The 22,455-nt window shown below is 47.3% G+C and overlaps 1 protein-coding gene across 2 annotated transcripts in view; it reads right to left on the minus strand.

Moving 5' to 3' along the window:
• The window catches only part of Wdr25 (WD repeat domain 25), a 129,261-nt gene that overhangs the window by 102,148 nt on the left and 4,658 nt on the right, over positions 1 to 22,455 (minus strand). The gene's annotated exons all lie outside the window — the stretch shown is intronic.

Genomic DNA, 22,455 nt, shown 5'->3' on the forward strand with positions numbered 1-22,455 from the left:
CAGGGTCACAAATGTAACGAGACGCAGCTGCCAGCTCCTCAGAGAGCAACCTAAGCAGTATCCACTTAGCAAGCCTCTATAATGCCGGCTGTCTGTGCTATTCTCGCCCAAGTGGTGTTTCTTATACAAATGTATAAGAGACAGGACTAGCAGGTACCTTGGTCAATCGTTCAGGAAAACAAAACACACGGGCTCATGTGATACTGGAGGCTGAGATGGTTGAGTGGTTAGGAGCACTGACTGCTCTTGCAGAGGACCTGGCTTAAGCTCCCAGCACTTCAGGGCAGCTCACAACCATCTATACGTAACTCTACTTCCAGGAATCTAGCACCCTCTTAATGTCCTCCACAGGTACCAGGCACACACATCACACACACACACACACACACACACACACACACACACAGGCAAAACACTTATACACATAAAACAAAAAATTAACAAATCTTTTAAAATTAAATATATTCATGGGAGGCCAGACATAATGGTGTACACCTTTAATCCCAGCACTAAGGAGGCAAAGGTAGGAGAATCTCTGTGAGTTCGAGGCCAGCCTGGCCTACATAGTGAGTTCTAGGACAGCCAGAGCTCATAGAGAGACCCTTTATAAAAAACAAAAGCAACAAAAATTATTCATGGGCCAGATAGATGGCTCAGCAGATAGTTTGGTTGCCACCAAACCTGACAACTTGAGTTTGATTCCTTGGATCTACATAGTAGAAAAAGAGAACCGACTCCCAAAAATTATCCTCTAACCTCCAAAAGAGTGCTGAGGCACAAGCAACCCTTCCCTACACACACACACACACACACACACACACACACACACACACAAATAAATAAATAAATAAATAAATAAATAAAGTTTTTACAATAAATATTATTCATGACATCAATGTTAGAGCAGGTGTTTAAAGAATCGAAAGGTGCTTAGGGAGACTGCTTGGTGGGTAAGTGCTTACTGCATGTCTTAGATAGGGGTTTCTATCGATGTGATGAAATAGCATGACCAAAGCAAGTTGAGGAGGAAAAGGTTTATTTGGCTTACGCTTCCATACCACAGTTAATCACTGAAGGACATCAGGGCAGGAACTCAAAGAAGTAGGAACCTGGAGGCAGGAGCTGATGCAGAGGCCATGGATGGAGTGCTGCTTACTGGCTTGTTCCCCATAACTTGCTCAGTCTGCTTTCCTATAGAACCCAGGACCACCGGTCCAGGGATGGCAACACCTGAAGTGGAGTGGGCCCTCCTCTGTCAATCATTAATTAAGAAAATGATTTACATGGGCTGCCCACAACCTGATCTCATGGAGGCATTTTCGTAATTGAGGTTCCCTCCTCTCAGATGGCCCAGCTTGTGTCAAGTTGACATAAAACTACCCAGCACACTTGCGCAAGCATGAGGCCTTAAATTCAGATCCCCAGCATCCACAGCAAAGTCAGGTCCAGCAGCACATTCTGTAATCTCGGCATTGCATTAGTAGAAGACAGGCAAACCCCAGGGGCTTGCTGGCCAGGCAGCCTGGCTGAAACATCAAGTTCCAGATTCAGTGAGAGTGGAGAGCGATAGAAGACAACTCTCAATGCTGACATCCAGCTCCCACATGCATGTGAGCACACATACACAAAGAATCAAATGGTATAAAAATAAATGGTGAAAGCAAATTTGCACAGATGAACAAACGCAGGTGCATAGTTGGCATTTAAGGGAGGTAAGGGTACTGACAGGTCCTGGATGGCCTGGCTACAGTAAAGCCCCCAGCACCATGTTCTTCTTTTTCCCCAATCCACATGACATATGGCAGGCTTGCAGCTCTACCCGAGTGGCTGGAAACTGTTAGGAACGTCTCTCTTTGCTTAATGACCTCCTCTGGAGGTCACATGGAGAGAAAAATCAATGGAGAATAGCAAATGCTCACTGCAATGGCTCTGCAGGAAGGGTTGCCACCTGCAAGCCTTTCATTACCGCACTGTCTGCCACTACTCTGGAGACCACAGGACTACTGCGAGAAAGGGCATCAGAGAGCGGTCACACCTCCCTGTTCTCCCAAATGAGGAAGCCAACACCCAGAGGCTGCCTGACCTGCCCGGGGCCTCAGCTGGTGACTCAGTATGAACCTCTGGCCCCTGGCAACCAGCTTCATCACTCCATCCATCCCTTGTGTCCCACCTGTCTCACCCCTGTCCATGGCAATAACCTCATAAAGAAATGAGTCACTCCTCCTACAGATCTTGCCTGTAAAGTCAGGAGGTTGTGGTTTTTTTTCTTTTTTCTTTTTCTTTTTTTTTTTTTCCAGAGAAGGTAATAACAAAGGAAGGGGGGAACGTGTCTTAAATAAAGGTTGTCCTTCTTACACGACAGATGGAAAGCTTTCGGGCACGAGATGGAATGGCACATGATTACACCAAAGTAATAACGGCTGTCACATGTCACTACCTTTTGACAGAGGGCACTTGGGAAGAAGAAGTCACAAATAGAAAGCTTTCCCTTTCCCTTCTGAGGGGCAGAATAATAATTCACCTGAATTGTCGGGATCTGATCCAGGCAGCATTTGCGCAATAAAGAGAGGTTCAGAAATGCTCCCATGCCATTATGGGCATTCATAGGAGCACAGTAATAACTGGGTTTTAAAAGCCTCTTGCGATTGAGCAAAAGTACTTTCAAGCACTTACTCCTCCTTCATCAGTACCAACTGATGGCAGTAACACCTCAGGAAGTGAGCTGAGGAGAGTGCGATCCAGCCCCTCCTAACACTCATAGTACAAAAGACACCTAAGCTATGGAGCCTGGGGAGGCCAACAGAAGCTCAACTACAGAGAGTACCCACCAAGACTGCTAGCAGAAGCCCAGGGGCCAGAGAAGGCCATGGCTGCAAGCTGCAGGTATTGCTAGATCAGCCTGCTTCCTGTTTCCTCCAGTATTTTTCCATTCCTCTGGGTGATCATGTTTCCCCCAGGAACAGAAGCAAAGTATAAAGAAGCCCAATATGAAAATTTTAAACAAACAAAAAGACCACAATCTGGTAGCACAAAGCTATAGGAAGGGTACGGATTCTCATGGAGTGAAGGGATGCCTCCAAGAAGAGACCCAACTTGAAGCAGCCATAAAGGGCAGGAACCTACCTGGTGGGGGCATAGGCAGAACAGCCAGGGTCATGCATGCCAGGGAAGCCTATGACCCTGAGTGGGGAGATGCCAGCTCCCACAATACTTGGAAATCAATGTGCAGGACTATTCTAAGTCCCTGAGCCAACCAGAGGTGATTAATAAGGAAGTGCTTAATTAGGCAATGCACAGGGGACTGCTGTGGACTGAAGGCAGAAGGAGCGGGGCAGAAGCAGGAACCTGAGCAACCCCACACTCAATCGCTGAGTCTCAAGGGAGGCAGGAGGCCTCTCTGCCCCAGCAATGGAGGGGGGGCAGCCACTGACGCGCCCCAGAGGCCCAGAGGAAATATTATTGCAAGACAAAAACTGAATTATGAAATCCACAAGCAATAATTAGTTTAAATTACTACTTCTACTTGAATAATTAAACACGCTTATTTTCACTCACTGATGTTTTATTCATTACCATACATCTTTCCTGAAAGTTGTTTTTAACGTGGATATTCTTTTATTTGCAAAGATCCCACAGAGATTTACTATGCTAATTTCAAACCTTTCTTCTAAAATAAAAACAATAACAAAACACTCCCAGATCATCACCCATTAGCAACTGCTGTGTGTGGTCCATTATCAATTTAAGTCACAGCAACCGACTGGCAATGCTGTGGGAAGCCGTGAAGTTACCCACGCAACACAGCGCCCTCCCTTGAAAATTCACTAACGAAAGGGCAGTATTTAACTAAGCTCCAAGTGATTATGAAAATAAAAGACCGAGTGCAGAGGGCCCATTCAGGCACACGGAGCTCGCCTGTGCTGCTAGCATACCCTCTACTGATGAACATGTTTGTGCACCGCCGCAAATAATATTTGAGTTTTGTAAGTCGTATTTGTACACCCTGGAGCCAGGATACCCATAAGCACAGTAATAGAGGCTTAAGGTTTTTATTAAACAAAGTTACCTTTGGGAATAAGGACTAACTTAAATATAATCCATGGACTAACTCTTCCCTGCTGGGCTATTAGCTGGTGTTGGCTGAATGGCAGGATTCCAAATCCTCACTAATGCCAACAAGCTGGGCCTGAGTCAAACCCAGATGGAGTGTGGCTGCCACCGCTGTCAACCAGCTCCATGGCGGACCAGGAGCCAAGTGCTTTGTGGTTCCTTCAAGGGGACCACAAAGCCCAGTTAATGTGCAGGCAGAACAGGCACCAGCTGGACTCACTGAACTTCTGTGACAAACCCCCATGTAACATCAGTACAGCAGTGTGTGTGTGCATACAGCAGCCCTGCTACTACAGGACAGCCCCTGAGAGGGCACAGGGCTCTGCACACTCCTGACCCAAGGCATCAGTCTTAGAACCAGCAAGCTTTTCTCAAACACCTGCTGAACAAAACTAAGATCCAAAGTTTTAAAACTCCAACTAGACCTGAAGTCCCCCTCCTAAAGCAACCATTCGTTTATCCCAGCAATTCAGCAAAGACTGCGTGTGACTTGTTCCTGAAGCCCTCTCTCTCCCTGACATCTCCATGTAGGTGAGTTCAGGGGACGCTCTGCCACACAGGTGCAACCAGGATTTGAGGGGCAGAAAAGCAGATTTCTCAAATTTTGAAGTTTCCAAATAAAAAATGAGCATCAGCTAAACAGAACTATGAGCTGTGGCACTGATTTGGCCTTTGGAAGATGAAGGGCCTCCAGAGGCCACAGGCCAGAGCTCAGACGCTTCTAGAAGTCAACACAATCTGCGTCATCCTGTTAGACGCATAGGGAAAGCAGAGCAGAGCCTCTGCTAGGCTTCTGTTACCGTGGCAACAGCTTCACTGGCCTGTTGCTGGGAAAGGAATGCAAGAAGGGAATTGTAGAGGGAGTGGGGAAAGGCAAGTGGAGGCGGACAAAGATGATGGAGGACTGGGGCAAGCAGAAGGGGAAAGTAAAAACAAGACATGAGAGGAAGGATGGAAGGGACAGGGAGGAGCAGGACGAGATGGGAGTGCCCACAGATGTGCAGCTATCTGTATGCAAAGACAGCTTGTCTCACTCATTAAAGGCAACATATTTCAACTCTCAGTAGCTGCCTCAAGACACACTCAATTATCCGATAAACCACAGGAAAACTGTGAAAACATCGATGTGGTGGAAATGCCTAAACACAAACTCTCGCTAATGTCAGCACGAGCACAGAAGGCTGGCTGGGTCAAACCTAGAAGGAGAGGAGGAGGGGGCGAGGGCATGAGGCACCTGTAGTGGGAAACAGCTGCCCTTACAGGCAGCCTCACCAAGAAGCAAGCCCTCACTCTCGCTCATGATTTAACAAGCCATGAAAGTCTCGACTCAGCTAAGAATCATCACGCTCGGCCCCTGGTGAAGGACAGGTAGGAGCTGCTGCAGTACAGGAAACTCAGAGGAAGTGGTCAGGACAAGCCCCAGCCATTCTTCTGATACCCCAAAAGACATCCCTGCCAAGTTTCAAAAGCCATCTAAATGCAGCATGGTGCCCTGAACTGAATCCTGAAAAAGAAAAAGTCATTAACAGAAAATTAGTAAACTTCAGTTCAGTCCACAGTTACCAGAGCTGTCTGATGCTGCCTTCTTAGTGGGCCTGATGCACGGGGGCTAGGTCAAGGGTCAGCCCTACCTAAGAAGGCTGGGAAGGGTTGGGTGCTCTGTGCTGTGCTGTTTTACAACTCGTCTATAAATCTAAAGTATTTTAAAAGTTTTACAAGGAAAATAAGAAGGGCTGCTAGAAACTAAGAGTCCCGTTTTTCTCACAGTGATTCATCTCTTTCATATAAACCAGCACCCTTGACAGGCTTAACCGCCATAAAGTTTTATTGGCGTGCTGGCTGAAGCATTACTGCAAAGCTGCACTCCCACAGCCAGAGTGAATTATTAAACCCTGAGTGTTCTGGCAGCGTCCTTCCCTCTGAAGCTGGAACACAGAAGTGACATGCCTCCATGCATCAAGGAGTTGCAGCTCAGACCATGAAAAGTAGACACACTTTGAAGACTGTTAGAATCTCTTTGCCCTCCCTGCTCCTCAGCTCTGACTGCACAGGTCACTCTGGACTATCTCCGTCCTGGGCCTCAGGTATCCAAACAGCCATTTTCCTTGGATTACCACAGTTTGCTGATGGCGGGACACTCTGCCACATGACTAGACCTTTGCAGTCTGCTTGCAATGCCCTTCCACAGCTTTGCTGTGCGTCTACACATCCTCCTCAACACCCTAACCCCCTGTGTGGCTTCCTCTCAGGGAAGACCATGCCATGAACTCATCTGTCCCCCATTCTGTCCAACCACCCAAGACTTGCAACAGATGTGGGATGAATGACAGAGTCAGGAATGCAGGCAATTCTTCCCAACTCTTTCAAAGAAGATACCAGTAACAACCTGGCCCCCTTCTGTGAAAAGGTCGGGAAGGTTCTATCTGCTAGAGGAAAGGAAACAAGACCCCCCAGAAGAAACAGATTTTGCTACAGACGGACAGGTTCATTCCCACAGACAATGTGAGTGTGGCACAAGAGTCCTCTTCTGATGGGGAAGCTGAAAAGCTTTTCAGAGGCTTTGGTTTCCTTGACAACAGCATTGCTGTAGACAAGCAGGGAAATAATTAAAAAGTATGTTCCCTTTGCTCCAAACGCCCTAAGTGTTTAAGCAACAAGAAACAGGCCATTTTGAGTGAGATCAGTGTGGACAGAGCCAAGGGCACACGGGAATACCCCATCCTGTCACCCCCTATCCTCTCCACACTTCCCCTGCACGTAGGGGCCTGAGAAAAGGACCAGCTTCATTATCCCAGTACAACAGTGATCACAAGAATTCTAAGTCAGATTAAGAACAATACTTTCCAAGGACCAAATTCCAGGCAGACACAGAAAGTCAGTTCCTTGGACTGACTCTCATTAACATCATGTGTTGGAAAGAAACTGCGGGACAGAAAAAAGAACAACTCAGGCTGTATGGCCAGGGGCCTATAGACAGCCTCTCCTCAGGCTGACTTCAGAGACGGCCACCCCTGGAAGGGACTCACTTCCTGTCCTCTGCATGCTGATCCCCATGGAGAGACATTCATGCTGACTGCTTCACATGGCAGGACCTGGGGAGCCATGTGCCTCCTACAGAGCAAGGGCACACAAAGCCAGGAAGTTAGGTTGGCCCTGTCCCTGATCTATGTGCACCCTCTTTTTTCAGATGGCTCTAATGTTCTGTTTGTTTTAACAGCTTTACTGTGTTCATGTCTTTTATTGTAAGCTTCCTCAAAACCTCTCTGGATTTATGATTTATAAATAAGTAATAAATAAACACACAAGCTGCAAGCGGCGGCCCAAGACTATTACCTGGGAGCATGAATACAAACATCTCAGCAGATGTGGCCCAATCACCGTTTTGATTTAGCTCCCAGCAGCTTCGAAGGCCACTGAAGAAACCTGAACACAGCTAACACATCACCCTCTGCAGGGACGCTCCCTGCATGCTCTGGAGCACAGCACAGGACCCGTGAGGGAGGGCAGCGGAGACTCTGGGGGGTCTGCCAGATGCTGTGGCTCAAGGGCTTCATCACAAGTGTCTTCCTAGCACTGACTACATGTCCTGCCCTCCTCTAGGACTGGAACTACATGAAAAAGAACAGAGTCCTGTGATCATGGAACCTACAGTAGAGTCCCTTCACGACAGATGAGCTAGCTCAACAAGGCTTGAAAGGATGGAGGGACTCAGCAGAGACACATGACTGCCTTCGCCACTCTAAGGAGGAAGTGTCTAAAACAGAGTCAAAATAGAAAAGGAAGGGCTAGTGCAGAAGCCAGCTCTGCACTCACAGAGCCTTCAGAGGCCCCTCTGGTCCTTAGTGTTCTCCTGTCAAATGGGCAGAAAAAAGTCGCCAAAGACAGTTGGCATTAAGGAGTGTCCATCACGGGCCTGGAACTCACCTAAGAGTCCTTCCAGTATTCTCTTGTTGCAGCCTCAGAAGGCTCGGTGGATGTTGTCACACTCCTTTGCTTACTAACAGGCAAACTAAAACCAAGAGTTGAACCCAGTTAGGAAGAATGGGATGTAAAGTAGAACCCCAAGATAAGATTTGTGAGTTCGTTGACTTCCCTGTGCCCCAGTTGTGGAAAAATAGCCTGGAAGCCCTGAAGAAACCCAGTCCTCCAGACACACAGGAAGCTGTTGTGATGACCATTCAGGCCCAAGGCCAATAACCAGGCCAGCTCCACATCTGACCCACTCATAGCGCCACCCTCCCTAGCCTGCTCTTCTCTGTTATCCAGTCCAGCTCAATCTTACCTTACCTTCCTCTAAAGCTAACAGATCCATCCAACTCTCTTCTAGACTACACTATCCCAATACTGGTGGTCGCTACAAAGTTGACACATATTTCCATGCTGATGTCCATCCCCAACTAGCCTTCTTGATGGCCAGTGTGTGCCTACTTCCCTCAAACCTAGAGTCCAGCATCAATCCAGAATTTCCTCCATGACTGGATGGAACAGGCAGATGACCACATGAAGGAGGAAAGGGAAAAGACATACCTTCTGATACTGCAATCAAGGGCCATGTCCCAGTCAGTCTCTGGGGCCCTTGTTGCCTATATTTCAGACAGACAGACACACAGTCCCAGGCAAAGCTAGAGGAACTCACAGGCCATGCAGCAATGTCCCAGAACTCTGGCTGGCAGACACTTTCAGAAACCCATGACCTGAGCCATCTTCAACCCTGCTCCCTCCCCACCACGCTGACACCCTGTTACTAAGCTAGAAAACAGTCAGCCATGCCAGGAGGAGCCAAGGCCCTGGAGAGACCTCCTGGAGTCGATATGTACAATGGAGCACGCTAATCAGCCAGGCCTACAAGTGCAGGCAAATTAGATGGCAAGCCTCACCTGCTCAGCAGTGAGGCTTAGGAGGCAATTACAGAATAACCCCATTTGGAGCACCAGATAATACCTTCCATTTGTAAGGGCTTCATAGTTTGCAAAGTGGCTTCACACATCTAACCTCCCGATCCTTCCAGCCCTAGGAGGTAATTAGTTCACAGAAACGCAGGCTGAAGCTCAGAACAATGAGGGCACAGTGGGCCCAACTGTCAGTGGCATATGCGCAGCGTGAAGCCCTGCACTAGGCTGAGCCAGGCTGGCCAGTGCTTCAGGACCACACTCAAGCTTTCTGTAGAACTGCCCACAGCTGACGGACCAGCACAGAATGCTGGGTCAAACAACTCCCAAAGAGGCCTCAAAAGTCACCTAAGCCCCCAACCCCACCCAGCAAAAGCATCTTCTTCTGCCAACTGGCAACAATGGAACAGAGCCCTGCCAGACTGATGCTCTAGCTCCCTTTCCAACAGTCCACTCCCCAAGTCAGAGTGCTGGAAAATTCTCAGTGCATCTTCCACATGGGAACTGCTGCCCTCCGGACCAACGTGAATGCATACAGGTTCCCCTTTCTAATAGCCCTAGCCTGATGACAGGTGTCATGCCCCCAGAGAAGTGATGACACAGAAAGGTCATCACAAGGTGCCAACACGTTTCAGAATACATTTAGAGCGAAGGAATGTGAAAAAAGGCACAGATGAAAGCAAACAACCTTCCTAGCCAAAGGTTACAATGAAAATGTGATTTAATTTGTGGTTTTGAACCCTTTGAAATAACACTTCAACAAGTGTAGAAAGAGATCACTTGTGTTTATAAAAAGCTCTCACGTTTCCCTACAGTGGTTGGGCCGTGTAAACACACTTAGAGGAGGGGGAGAGAAATAGCTGCTTGTGAAACTTTTAATACTAGCATGTATGAGGATCAGAATTCTAAACCCAGCAGGTTAAAACTGTTCTGAAAGCAATTTTGGTGTTAGTCTAAATAATTATAGATGGTGCTCACTTAGATAAGGGCCTTTGCCCCCTCGGGGCTCCAAGGGAAAATTCTAGGCATGATAGTTAAGCAAAATAGTTGGTTATTATGGAGGCTTTGCGGTGGCAGTGCAAATTGGTATAATCCTCCTGGAAAGCAATCTGACAGGAGACGAATCTGGACTCATGGAAATGTATAGCCCTTTGACCCAGCAGTCCCACTTCTGGGAATCAATCTGAAAGAAATAATCCAACAGAAAAGGGTTTCATGCATGAAGATAACCACTTCAGTATTATCTGTAACAGCAAAAATTAGAAACCACCTCGGTGTCCAAGGGCGGCTAAGTAAATTACAGTTAATCAACTCGATAGAGCGTCGCAGAACCAGTGAAAATTGACGGCCCTCCAAAGACACAGAGCGGCTGGTGGTGCAGTGGCAGGCAGGGCTCTGGGAGAATGTTAAGTGGCAAATGCAGGCTGTTAGAACTGTGTGTGCACTCTGAGAAAAGCCCAAGCCTGTGTGGACCAGAATGGGACAGGGGGGTGGCACCAGGGTAAAGCAGGGCTTTGGCACTCACTAAATATGGAGGAGTTACCCTTGTAATACTGCTCAGCACCTGAGAGCAAATGGTGGCTCAGGACCACCCCCATCATGGTCCTGTCACTCAGTCTGGAATCTATTCAAGTAAAAAACAGGGACACAGCTAGAGCAGAACATAGTCACTTACCCCAGAGCTGGGACAAGATGTCATTTCTACTAAGTCAGTTACATCCCCAAATGAGATTGCAAGTTACTTAAAACTACACTTGTCAAACCTTTTGGTCTCTCCCACACTGTCTAGAATGACTATGGGCCCCAGAGAGCTGTTGATTATGTACATGACAGCTACTGCTGGTTAGCACATCCGCTGAAACGGGACATTGGAAAATATTTATTAACTCGTGTAGAATTAGCAATAGTAAACCCATCACTTGTTAATATAAATAATGTATATCTTATAAAAATAACTAGATTCTTCACAGCATAAAGAAAATTAGTGAGAAGGCATTGTTTACATTTTATGGGTCTCATTATTACCTGGATTAATACAAGACAGCTGGGCTTTCATATCTGCTTCGGTATTTAATCTATGGCAACAGCGCCTATCATGCAGCCTCTGGAAGAGTCCATGTACACTCCAGAGAGAGAGAGAGTAGAAAAGGCAAACAACTTCTAGGTGTGATTATGAAAATAGTTTGGACCCTCTGGAAGGGTCTTGAGGACCCCACTGAAAACCACGGCAATAAATTACAGCATACCGAGCTACAGCTACAGGGCAGTGTGGTAGTTCATAGTTGGAGTGCAACCACACTGAATTATTTCTAAGACTAGATGGAAATATATCCAAAAGTCTACACTTATGGCCTCCAGAGGCAATAGTGGCCTTTTTACTCCTTTAACCTTTCAGGCTTCTCTATAGTGTGTGTATATTTGTTTTAGGGTCAAAAAACATTTTTTGAGGCAAGGTTTGGAAAGTCATGGTGTACTCACACCCTGCAGAATGAACTGGATGGGAAGGTCATTTGAAATCATTAGTAGCCAGTGTTGGTGTGGGGGAGGGAGCGTCACGAAGCAGGGCTGGTGGGGATGGCAGCGTTGCTCCTTAATATGCTGATCGATCCCTGGCACCCAGCACACATTCATCATGATGCCATGTGGCCTGCCTGGGACCCAATGACGAGAATTGAAACTGGCTCAAGCTAATCACTGCTAGATGAAGGTCAAATATAGGTGACTATATATCAGCTATCAGGGTATGAGCGGACATGCCACTGCCTAAAGCTGCTGGACACGTACAAAGGGGAAGTCCACACACTTGACTATAAAAGATGTTAGGTTTTCCCTGCTTAAAAAAAAATTGATAATGAAATACCAGAACTCAAATATCACCTGGGGGAAGGAGAAGTAGGATATGATGAGGGTCAATATTGTTAGCATGTAAATTGCCTGGAGAAGGGGAACACTAAGACCACAGGAGATTAATGGACAGGAACCCCAATGACAAACCACTTATTTAGCATTCACACGGTGCCAGGCCCGAGTCTAACCATGCTGTCCTGTCCATAAATGAACTCATCTGGTCCTCAAACAAGATGTCATTAAGTTAGCAGATTGGGGGGAGGGATATCTCTGTCTCTACAAAGGACAAGGAGACATGGTCACTGTGCACACAGGCATTGGTGTGAACCACCACAGAAATGATTGCTGTGAGTCTCCCTGCCCAAAAGTGATGCACTGGTGACTGACAAGAAGGAGGGACAGGAGTGGGCATGGCAAACCACCGAGACCCTTCCTCCTCCAGAGCACACATGACAAGAGGCTACAGCAAGCAGAGAGTCCACCCAGGACATAAGAGACACCAGTCAGAGAGAAACTGCCCACACGAAGAGGAACTCACACTCACACACACACACACACACACACACACACACACGGGACTCAGCATACCACCTCATAACCCTCAGGCAAGCTCACCGTAGACAAGTTCTTCCACACCCAACTGACCTATGCACACTTGAGGAAGCTTGCTAGAGAGGAGTGTGGGGATCCTGGCTAACAGCAGGGTAAACCCACATTGCCACCACACCTTGATGTTCTCAGTCCACACAGGAAGGCAACATCGGAGACACCTGCACCTGCTTGATGTCTGTCCATTAAGGCAAAAGGACAAGAGAGAGATACGGCAGCTGTGCATGGTGACACATATCTGTAAACCCCAGCACTCAGGAAGCTGTGACAAGAATGCCATAAGTTCGATGCCAACCTGGCCAACTTGGGTCACAGAATGAGTTCCAGACCAGTCGAGGTTACAGAGTGAGACCCTGACTCAAAACTAAACAGACAAATATGAGTGAGTACATCCCATGTTCCTCTTTTTGGGTCTGGCTTACCTCACTCAGGATAGTGTTTTCTATTTCCATCCATTTGTATGCAAAATTCAAGAAGTCATTGTTTTTTACTGCTGAGTAGTACTACTGAGAACTCAAGAACAATGGCAATGGGTTTTTGATCCTACTGCATGTACTGGCTTTGGGGGAGCCTAGGCAGTTTGGATGCTCACCTTACTAGACCTGGATGGAGGTGGGTGGTCCTTGGACTTCCCACACATCAGGGAACCCTGATTGCTCTTTGGGCTGACGAGGGAGGGGGACTTGATTGGGGAAGAGGGAGTGAAATGGGAGGCGGTGACGGGGAGGAGGCAGAAATCATAAATAAATAAATAAATAAATAAATAGCAAAAAAAAAAACTAAACAGACAAAAGGCAGCAGCAGAAGACAGTGAAGGGTGACGCTGTCCTCATCTCCTCTCTTACTGGGAAAGTCCTGGTAATACTGACGAGAAATCACTACTTTGAAAAGTTATTTTTGTGGGGGAGTTTTGCTTTGTGGGAGATGTAACCCAGGCTAGCCTCAAACTCTTCCCTGCCCCAGGCATTCAAATGCTGAGATTACAGGCATATACCAACACACCTAGCTATCAAAAAAATTCATCTCAATATTTTGTAGTGTGGGTTACAAAAAGTGCCAGGGGTGTGATGAGGACCTGATGGTGCCTGCAGAAAGACAGAAGAGGAGACACTGCTCACGAGATACTTGTGGCCAGCATGCACAAGTAGGGGCACTGAGGCTTTTTTCTTTTTCATTTCTGCCATTTTCTTCTCAGAGTTTAACCATTTTCACAATAAAGCTAAATCAAATATAAAGCAACTCCCATTTTTAAGAAGCAAAAGACCTTGCTCTCACTGGGCACTAGATAGGCTCTTTTAACAGTCTTCCGTGTCCAAGTTTTTAAAAGCAAGAAGAAATAATTCACTAGACTGTCTCAACTCCTAAGTGTGCCAATTTTGCAATTTGCATTTTTCAATTACATTAAAAGCATTTTTCCAAATTGCTCTATTCTCCCCTTGATGACACAGGATGAGATTGGATGAGACTTGCTCCCCAAGAAAGAGCCAGCACCTCCGTGCACCCTGGTTTCTCCGGCAGCGCTTGCACATGGGCTGCTCTTGGTGCATGGAACGAGTCAAGTTCAACAACAAAGGTTCCCAGAGAGCAGAAAGCTGCTCTCAGTCAGCTCAGTTTGTTCCGAGAGCCACACGCTCAGAAAGCAAAGGGAACGGGAATTGTCTCATGTATTGGCCTCAAATTCATCGCGGTTTTCACTTGAGGAAAGAGAGTGTCAGAAACATTTCACCTCCCACGGAAAGAAAATTCCAGCCCAGAAGCTTACAACTTTATAGAGGCGCTACAGCCTGGCTGTCAACCACCGGAGCCACCTCAGGGGCAGCCCGGAGGATAGTCAACCTTCTCGGGAAGGTGGGAAGGAAAAGAGAGGAGGAAACAGGGCCCAGAAATGTACAGCCCGGGGTGTCTGCCTACCCCTCCCTTGGTCTATGTCAGATAAAGAAGGACCAGATGATCTCTGCGAGTGCTGGTGTGTGTGCGTGTTAACACACACACATTCTCTCCTTGCCTTCACCTAATTACCCTCAATGCACTGTTAATCATTCACTCCCCAAATACCAAACGCCCACCACCACAACCCGCACCTCCTCCCCAGCTGCGCCTCTCATTTCAAACAGATTTGCCTCGTGCTCGGAATAAATTGCCAATCATCTGCATAATGCTCCACGACTCCTTACTCCACGCATCAAATCACTTCTCAATCTCATTTCGTAAAAATCCATCAAGAATAATTCTTTCAAAACTGAACTAAACCCTCGCTCTGGCACTTGGATCCATAAATTCCTTGTCTTTGAATGTGAAATACATCACTTTTTACAAAGCACATCCAAGATACCCTAATATAATCAGATCCACTAACAATGATAAATCAGCAAGATCCTGTAATATATAAAAATGCAAATCTAAGCCACCATGGAAATCAGCTGTGCTCCTCCTGCCCCTTAACAGAACCCAAGGAGTGAAGCCCAAGAGATTCTGGCTCCATCTGGGAGAGGGGCTTGCTGTTCAACTGGGCACTTCCAGAGGTGAAAGAGGGAAGAGGCAACAGCTTGTTGGCTTTGCTCAGTCTCTATAGCCTACCAGCTCCCATATTGCCTCCATCATATGCTTGCTGTGTGGCTAGGAACAAGTCCCTCAACCCCTGTGGTAAAGTGTGCTACAAACTGTGCCTAGCAGCATGTGACAGGCCCAGTGCAGCTGCTGACTCCCCGTTCTCTCACGTGTTCCTGGTCACCACAGAGCTGGTGATCCACATGAGAAGGCTCCAGCTGGGGTCACCAACTTCCAACCCAGGGCTTTCACCTATTCCTGAATGCAGTTTGCCTGAGGGAGACAACACAGCTCCCTCCCAGGTTTCCTAAAGTGTAAGGTTGCCTCCCCAGTACTGCCTGAGGCTCAACTTTTGGAGTCAAGCACCTATCTATCACCTGGTGGCCAGAGTGAGCACCTGGCAAGTGGACCAGCTCTCAGCAGGGCCTGGCAGGTGCACAACACTGCAAAAGACTGCATAGGTGGCTTGGTGTCTATGATCACAGAAGCCCCATAAATTTTAAAGGTATTTATCTCAGGAACACAGAGAATGAAACTCTCTAAAATCCATATGCACAAAAACAAACTATGAACAGATTCACAAAGGCAGAAGCTATATTAAGTCAGAAGACCCTAGGTGAGGTGTTTTTCTGCAGGTTATGTTCTAACCAATCAATACAGGTCCAGGGGGGAAATTCTCGCTTATGCCAGGCACTGGGCTAGATGATTTCTTTTCATATTTACAGCAACAGTCCTCGCCAATAGGCATTCTCTCTACTTTACCAGTGATACCCGTGGATCATAGAGACTAAGTGACCTTAAGAAAAGTCACACTGGTGCTGAGCAGCGGTAGAGCGTGGCGCTAAAAGCCCGCCAACGTTCAGGTTCCATTTACCACACACAGGCCTTCTGCTGAAGCCTGATAGTGCAAAGCCCATCTTCACTACATTAAGCAGCAGAAAAGATGGCATTTATGCACAGTGTGATCGCTGCGGGACTCCTTGCTTTCAAATGGACTCCAGACACTACAGGGAACAACACAGAAGAGACAAGGGCAAGTGTGAGGAATGATACCATCACAAGATGTTTGAGGACAGTTTTTCAGCGGGGGTTTTGGTTGGGGGAAAGAGGGCAGAACCCAGGCCTAGTGCCTGCTAGACAGCATTCCACCTCTGAGCTATACCCCAGCCCCACAACAATACAGAAGACAGTCTGGTGGCAGACAAGATAGCACACAACCAGCTGGATTGTGCCAACATGCGGGATGCCGCGGGCAGGCCAGGATGGACCACTGATGAGTGCGGGCTAGAGTAGTTTACCTTTGTTACCCCCTTTATCTTTGTCTGCAAAGTTTTCCAAATAAGCATCAATTTCGCTTTTTTTTAAAAATATATTAAGGAAAATTTGTTATGGAAAAAAATTCTAAAACAAATAAAGCAATAAACAGCACCTAACTCGGATGCTTTATGTGTGGATCTGCCTGTGTAAGAACTCAGGTCCCCCACAGCGGGAAGCTCCTGAAGCAGCAGGGAGTCCCCTGGGGGAGAGGGCTGGCACAGCCCTTGTATGGACAGAAAGGCAGGGCTAGCTGTGTTTGGTTTTTTTCCCTCAGAAAAGGCATCAAAGGCTGAATTCTATCTTGACGTGCAGTGGGTGTTCAAACATGTAGAGCCGAGCGAGTTTACGGGGAAATGAGAGAGAGTCTAAAAGGGTCTCTGTGCTGGGATTACAGCCATGAAAGCCTGAAGCTCACGGCGGAGGGCAGGAAGGATCACTGCCTGCGACAAGAGAGCAGCGGTGCAGAGACTGTGACTCATTGTTTTATTTTACTTAATTGCTCTGGCTGTAAATTTTTCAAAACTAATATAAGCATATTTTACAGCTCACAGAACATTTAGAGCATATTAAAATACATCTTTCCACTGCAGTGTGCCTAGTTGAAAGTTCTGACTGCAACGCTGGGCTCTGAGGCTATGAAAGACTGGCATGCGGCACTCTACGCCAGTCAGATGGGCGGCGTTGTTCTGCTCCGGATCAGAGAAAAATCCTTTCAAGCAAATGTTCTGGTGAGTCAAAGATTCTACCACATTCTAGAAGCTTGGCTGGGCCAAAGATTTAGTAAGTCTTACTGTGCCCCCTAGAGGCGAATAGGATTTCTGCACTCACAAAAAAAAAATCTTCCTAAAGCAAGGCAGTAAATTCCAGAAAATGTCTTTAAATCTTCATTGATCACTTAACATGTACCAAATTTCATGCCAGATGCTACAGAGAATATAAAAGTGGGTCTGGCGTGGCTAATGCCCCCGCAAAGCTTACATCCTTTCTATCAGCTCAGATCCCAGAGAGGCACAACCACCTGGCAGGGAAGCGGGTAAATCCCTTAGATAGCAAGACCCCAGCATTCTGAGTGCCAGCAGTGCATGCCAGGTCCCAACCCAGGTGCTCACATCCAACTTCATCTACTGTTCAGAAAGAGCACGCAAACACAGATAATCTCCTGCACTCACTCAGATGAGCTTGGTTTATAGCTGTGGACGACATCTCTGACACGAAGAAGGAGCAGTTACTGCTAGGCAGGCCACGTACCAACCTCATCTAGGGCAGGACTTCCATCCCCATGTGCCCACCTGAACCCTCCTCCATGCCCTAATCCTCCTGCCCATCACAGCTCCCTGGTTCCTACTCCCTATTCTGCATCCTAAACTTACTCAAAGTCCCACTTAATACAACCTCAATCACTAAAACTGTTGAACATCTTATGAAAGTCTCTGCTCACTCAGGTTCCAGTTCAATATACACCTCCAGCTTCTAAAAGCCTCGTTTTCAAGACCTCTCAGTGAGAACAGGAGACACTGATCCTAGCAGCCACGGTCAGTATTGACCCAAATCAACTATGGCAAGTGCTTTGCCTCAAAGGTCATCCCTGGGATTTATTTGGAGGACTAGACAGGAGGGGGGCACTCCCTGAAGCTTCCTACCAGCCAAGGAGCCTCAAGCTAGCATCATCACTTCCAGCCCACATGCCTCCTGGGGACAGGCCACACAACAGCATCCTAAACACGGTCCTAAACGCAGGCTTCTTGTCATTCCAAACAAGACAACTGTGACTTCTCCTGGACCAATCCTGGCACATACATCTTCACCAAGCCCAGAGTCAAGGCTCCAACTCATAGACTCCTTTAAAAACCACCATGGAGCATGGTGACACATGCCTTTAGTCCTAGCACTCTGGAGGCTGAGACAGGAAGATCTTTATGAGTTTGTGGCCAGACTGGCCTATACAATGAGTTATAAGGCAGAAGCTCAATCCCCAGAAATGGCACAGTAAAAGGAGAACTGGCTCCCCAAAGTTATCCCCTGACCTCTACACATGTACCATAGTATGCATGTGGCCACACACACAAACACACATATAATAAATAAGCAAACAATCTCGCAATCCCAGCTTTAGGGAAACAGACAGGCAGATCCCTGGGATATACCAGGGATATACCAGCTGGCCAACCTAGCCTCCATGGTAAGAACCAAGCCAATGAAAACCCCTATCTCAAAGAGGGCACCTGAAGAACAACATCCGAGCCAATGAAAACCCCTATCTCAAAGAGGGCACCTGAAGAACAACATCCGAGCCAATGAAAACCCCTATCTCAAAGAGGGCACCTGAAGAACAACATCCGAGCCAATGAAAACCCCTATCTCAAAGAGGGCACCTGAAGAACAACATCCGAGCTTGCCCTGTCCTGCACATGCACACACGTGCCCACACAGACACACATACACAAAATAATCATGGGGAGTGGGAGTATAGCACAAGGTCCTAGCCTCAAGCCCCCAGTACCCAAAATCTCAAAAGAAAACAAACAAACAAACAAAAACAGGGATACCTACAGTGTCTGTTCAGAAAACTAAAATTTCTTGTCAGTAATAACCCAGAGTAGTCAAATGTTCAGTGGGGGCTTCAGGTAAAGACCAACTACACAGGGCTCAGGTCTGCCTCTTCCCATCAGGTAGTTGGCAGGTGGGCATCCATGAGGATACACCTGACCTCTCCATGAAGCAGCATCATAGGTTCAAGGCACGATAGCCATGGCAACCCTCTCCACCTTCTTGCTGGCTTGAGCTCCCCACATCTACCAAACTGTACTCCCCTCCCTCTAGTGGCCTAGAGACAGATATGACTATAGCACCCACTTTAGAACCACAGGTAAGTTCCCACCGGAAGCCAAGAGCACACTAGATACTGTGGACACAGCACATGAAGGTATTTATGCCACTAGAGAACCCTCAAGCCTTGCCAAGGGCATAAAGTAGCAGGTGAGCCAGTCCACTGTAATGCAACCTCCTCCACCCTATGAGTGCTACCTCATCCTTAGTACTGAGGGGTTGGGGAAGGAGCCCAGCCTGCTTCCAGGCTCATCTAAGGGAAGGACCTCTACATTCAAACAGTGGACAGTGCCCAGTTAAGTGTAAGAAGACAGAAGGCTAGATACAAAAGCAGCTTGTCGACTATCTGGTCCCAACAGGAAGAACATGACCCATCTGGCTTGATGCAGCTCCTGCTCCTGGCGCACTGCCCAACCCAAGAACACTGTTCATTGGTCCCTTTCTGAGCTGGCTCTTGACTGTTCAGTAGATACTGGCCAAGCAAAAAGCAAAGCAGAAGAACCCTAGAGAAAGAAGGACAAAAGAGGAAAAAAGTTCAGCCATCAGGTGAGCTCAAAGTCAGGGAGTGTCCCGTGTGCTCCAGACACGGAAATCCTTAGATAGGCCCCAGGCCCTGCTGGCCTCTGTTCATCAGGCTCTCAGGATGGAGAACTGAGAGGCCAGGACTCTGGATAGATCCAAGATGTCATGAGCCACTCCAGGAACACTGAACACAGATTACACAGGCAAACGCTGCAGAAGCACTAAAACCTGACTCAAAGAAGCCAGGACTCCAGCTGAAGACTGAACTGAAGACATCAGCCTTGCCAGAGCCAGCTACAAGAGTTTCAGCATGATCTGTACATGTCTACCTAAAACTACCACACACAGACATAGCTCACTTCTAAACACTTGGGTGCCCCTCTCTTCACTTGAGAAAATGCATCCTGGACTGGGCTCAAATCAAAATCTCAGACAAAAGGACTCAGATAAGTGGTTTTGAGAATGCTGAGGACAGAGTGGGCTAAGGCCACATTTACTGAGCTTCTATGGGGTCCAGCTCTGCAATAAATGCTTTTTTTTTTTCATAGTTGTGTGTGTATAAAGGTATGTGTACGTGTATATGCAGGTGCACATACATTTGTGTGGGCAAACATATAAAGGTCAGAGGATAACTTCAGCTGTTGCTCTTCGGGCCCTGTGCTGGCTAGTTTTATGTCAACTTAACACAAGCCTATGGGGAATTTTCTTAATTAGTGATTGATGGGGGAGGGCCCAGTCCATTGTGGGTAAGGCCACCTCTGACCTGGTGGTCCTGGGTTCTATAAAAAAGCAGACTGAGCAAGTCACAATGAGCATGCCAGTAAGTAGTATCCCTTCATGGCCTCTGAATTGGCTCCTGCCTCCAGGTTCCCACCCTGTTGAGTTCCTGTCCTGACTGCCTTCAGTGATGGGCTACAATGTGGAAGTGTAAGACAGATAAACCCTTTCCTTCCCAACTTGCTTTTGGTCATGTTTCCTCACAGCAATAGTGACCCAGACCAGGACAGGCACCACCCTTGTTTATTAAAACTGGGTCTCTCGCCAGTCTGGAACTCACTATATAAGCTAAGCTGGCTGGCCAGAGAACCCCACAGACCCACCTGTCTTCACCTACCTAGTACTGGGATGATAAGTACGCACCCACTTTTTTATGTGGATACTGGGAAGCAAGTTCAGGCTCTTATATTTGCGAGCACTTTACTAATTAAGCCACGACCCAAGCCTACATGATGTGCTTTTTAAAACACATTTCTCAAGCGATCATGTAACAGACGTATGAGTGTCCCTCTTGTGCAGACTCTGAGGGAGACCCACGTGGCCCAAAAACCAGCTACTCTTTGCAGGCTGTTGGAAGCCATGTTCTTCCCAGGAAGCTTGTAGTTCAGCTATCCAGGGAGTCACTGGGGTCACTCGGTAAACATCAGTATTTGGCCCCTATAGCTTATTTGTTCTGCTGGCCAGAAATTGGAATTACAGGCTGGAGTTAAATATATTGCATGGTTGGCATGGTGGCACAGGCTTTTCATCCCAGTACTTGGAAAGTAGAGGCAGGCAGATCTCTTTGCCTTTGAGGCCAGTCTGGTCTACATAGAGCATCCCAGGCCAGCCAGAGCTAGCCACAGAGTGAGAACCTGTGTTTCTCTCTCTCTCTCTCTCTCTCTCTCTCTCTCTCTCTCTCTCTCTCTTTCTCTGTGTGTGTGTGTGTGTGTGTGTATCTGTGTGTCTGTCTGTGTGTCTATGTGAGTGTATCTGTGTTTATGCCTGTGTGTGTACATGTGTACATGCACAGCACACATGTGAAGGTAAGAGGACAGCACCCATGTCAATCCTCAGGTGTCTTCCACCTTGTGTTTCAGATAGGGTCTTTCGACCGACCTGGAACTTTGCCATATAGACCAGACTCTCTAGCCCCTTAACTTCCAAGGCTCCACCTGGTGCATGTCACCCTGCCAAACTTTTTCTTGGATTCTGGGGATTCAAACTCAAATCTTCATACTTACAAGGCAAGCATTTTACTGACCAAGCCATTTCCCCAGACTTGTTAGTTGCTGTTTGATTTAAAGATCTCCAAAGCTAGCTGGGTGTGGTGATGCATGCCTTTTAAACACAGCATGATGGTGGGGGCGGGAGAGGCAGAAGCAGACACCTCTGTGAGTTCAAGGCCAGCCTTGTCTATATAGCTAGTTTCAAGACGGCCAGAGCTACATAGAGAGACCCTGTATCAATAAGTAAATAGGCTGGGAGGGGGTGGCACATGCCATTAATCCCAGCTCTTAGGAGACAGAGACAGGAGAATAAATAAGTCTCCAAAGTTAGATTATCAAAACTCAAGTGCTGATAATTCCGTGTCAGGGTTCAAGGTGAAACAAAACGAAGCATCACGGTTTATGAGTAAAAGATTAAAAGAAGCCGGGCGGTGGTGGCGCACGCCTTTAATCCCAGCACTCGGGAGGCAGAGGCAGGCGGATCTCTGTGAGTTCGAGACCAGCCTGATCTACAAGAGCTAGTTCCAGGACAGGCTCCAAAACCACAGAGAAACCCTGTCTCGAAAAACCAAAAAAAAAAAAAAAAAAAAAAAGATTAAAAGAAACAATATTCAGGGCTGTGAGCACATAGGAAAATGTGCTTGTTCTACTTCAGCTATTCCCGAGTAGGGGTCGCCTGTCTTCAGGACTAGGGTCTGGCAGGGGGGTACATAAGCAGCAGCATGCTTACAGCAGCATGGTTCATGGGAATGTGCCACTGAAGAGTGATGAAATGACCCAAACAGAAAAGGAATAAACTATGG

The sequence above is a fragment of the Microtus oregoni genome, unplaced genomic scaffold, assembly GCF_018167655.1.
Source record: "Microtus oregoni isolate MIOR12 unplaced genomic scaffold, Mior012 000043F_ref0000047, whole genome shotgun sequence".
NCBI classification, from domain to species: Eukaryota; Metazoa; Chordata; class Mammalia; order Rodentia; family Cricetidae; genus Microtus; species Microtus oregoni.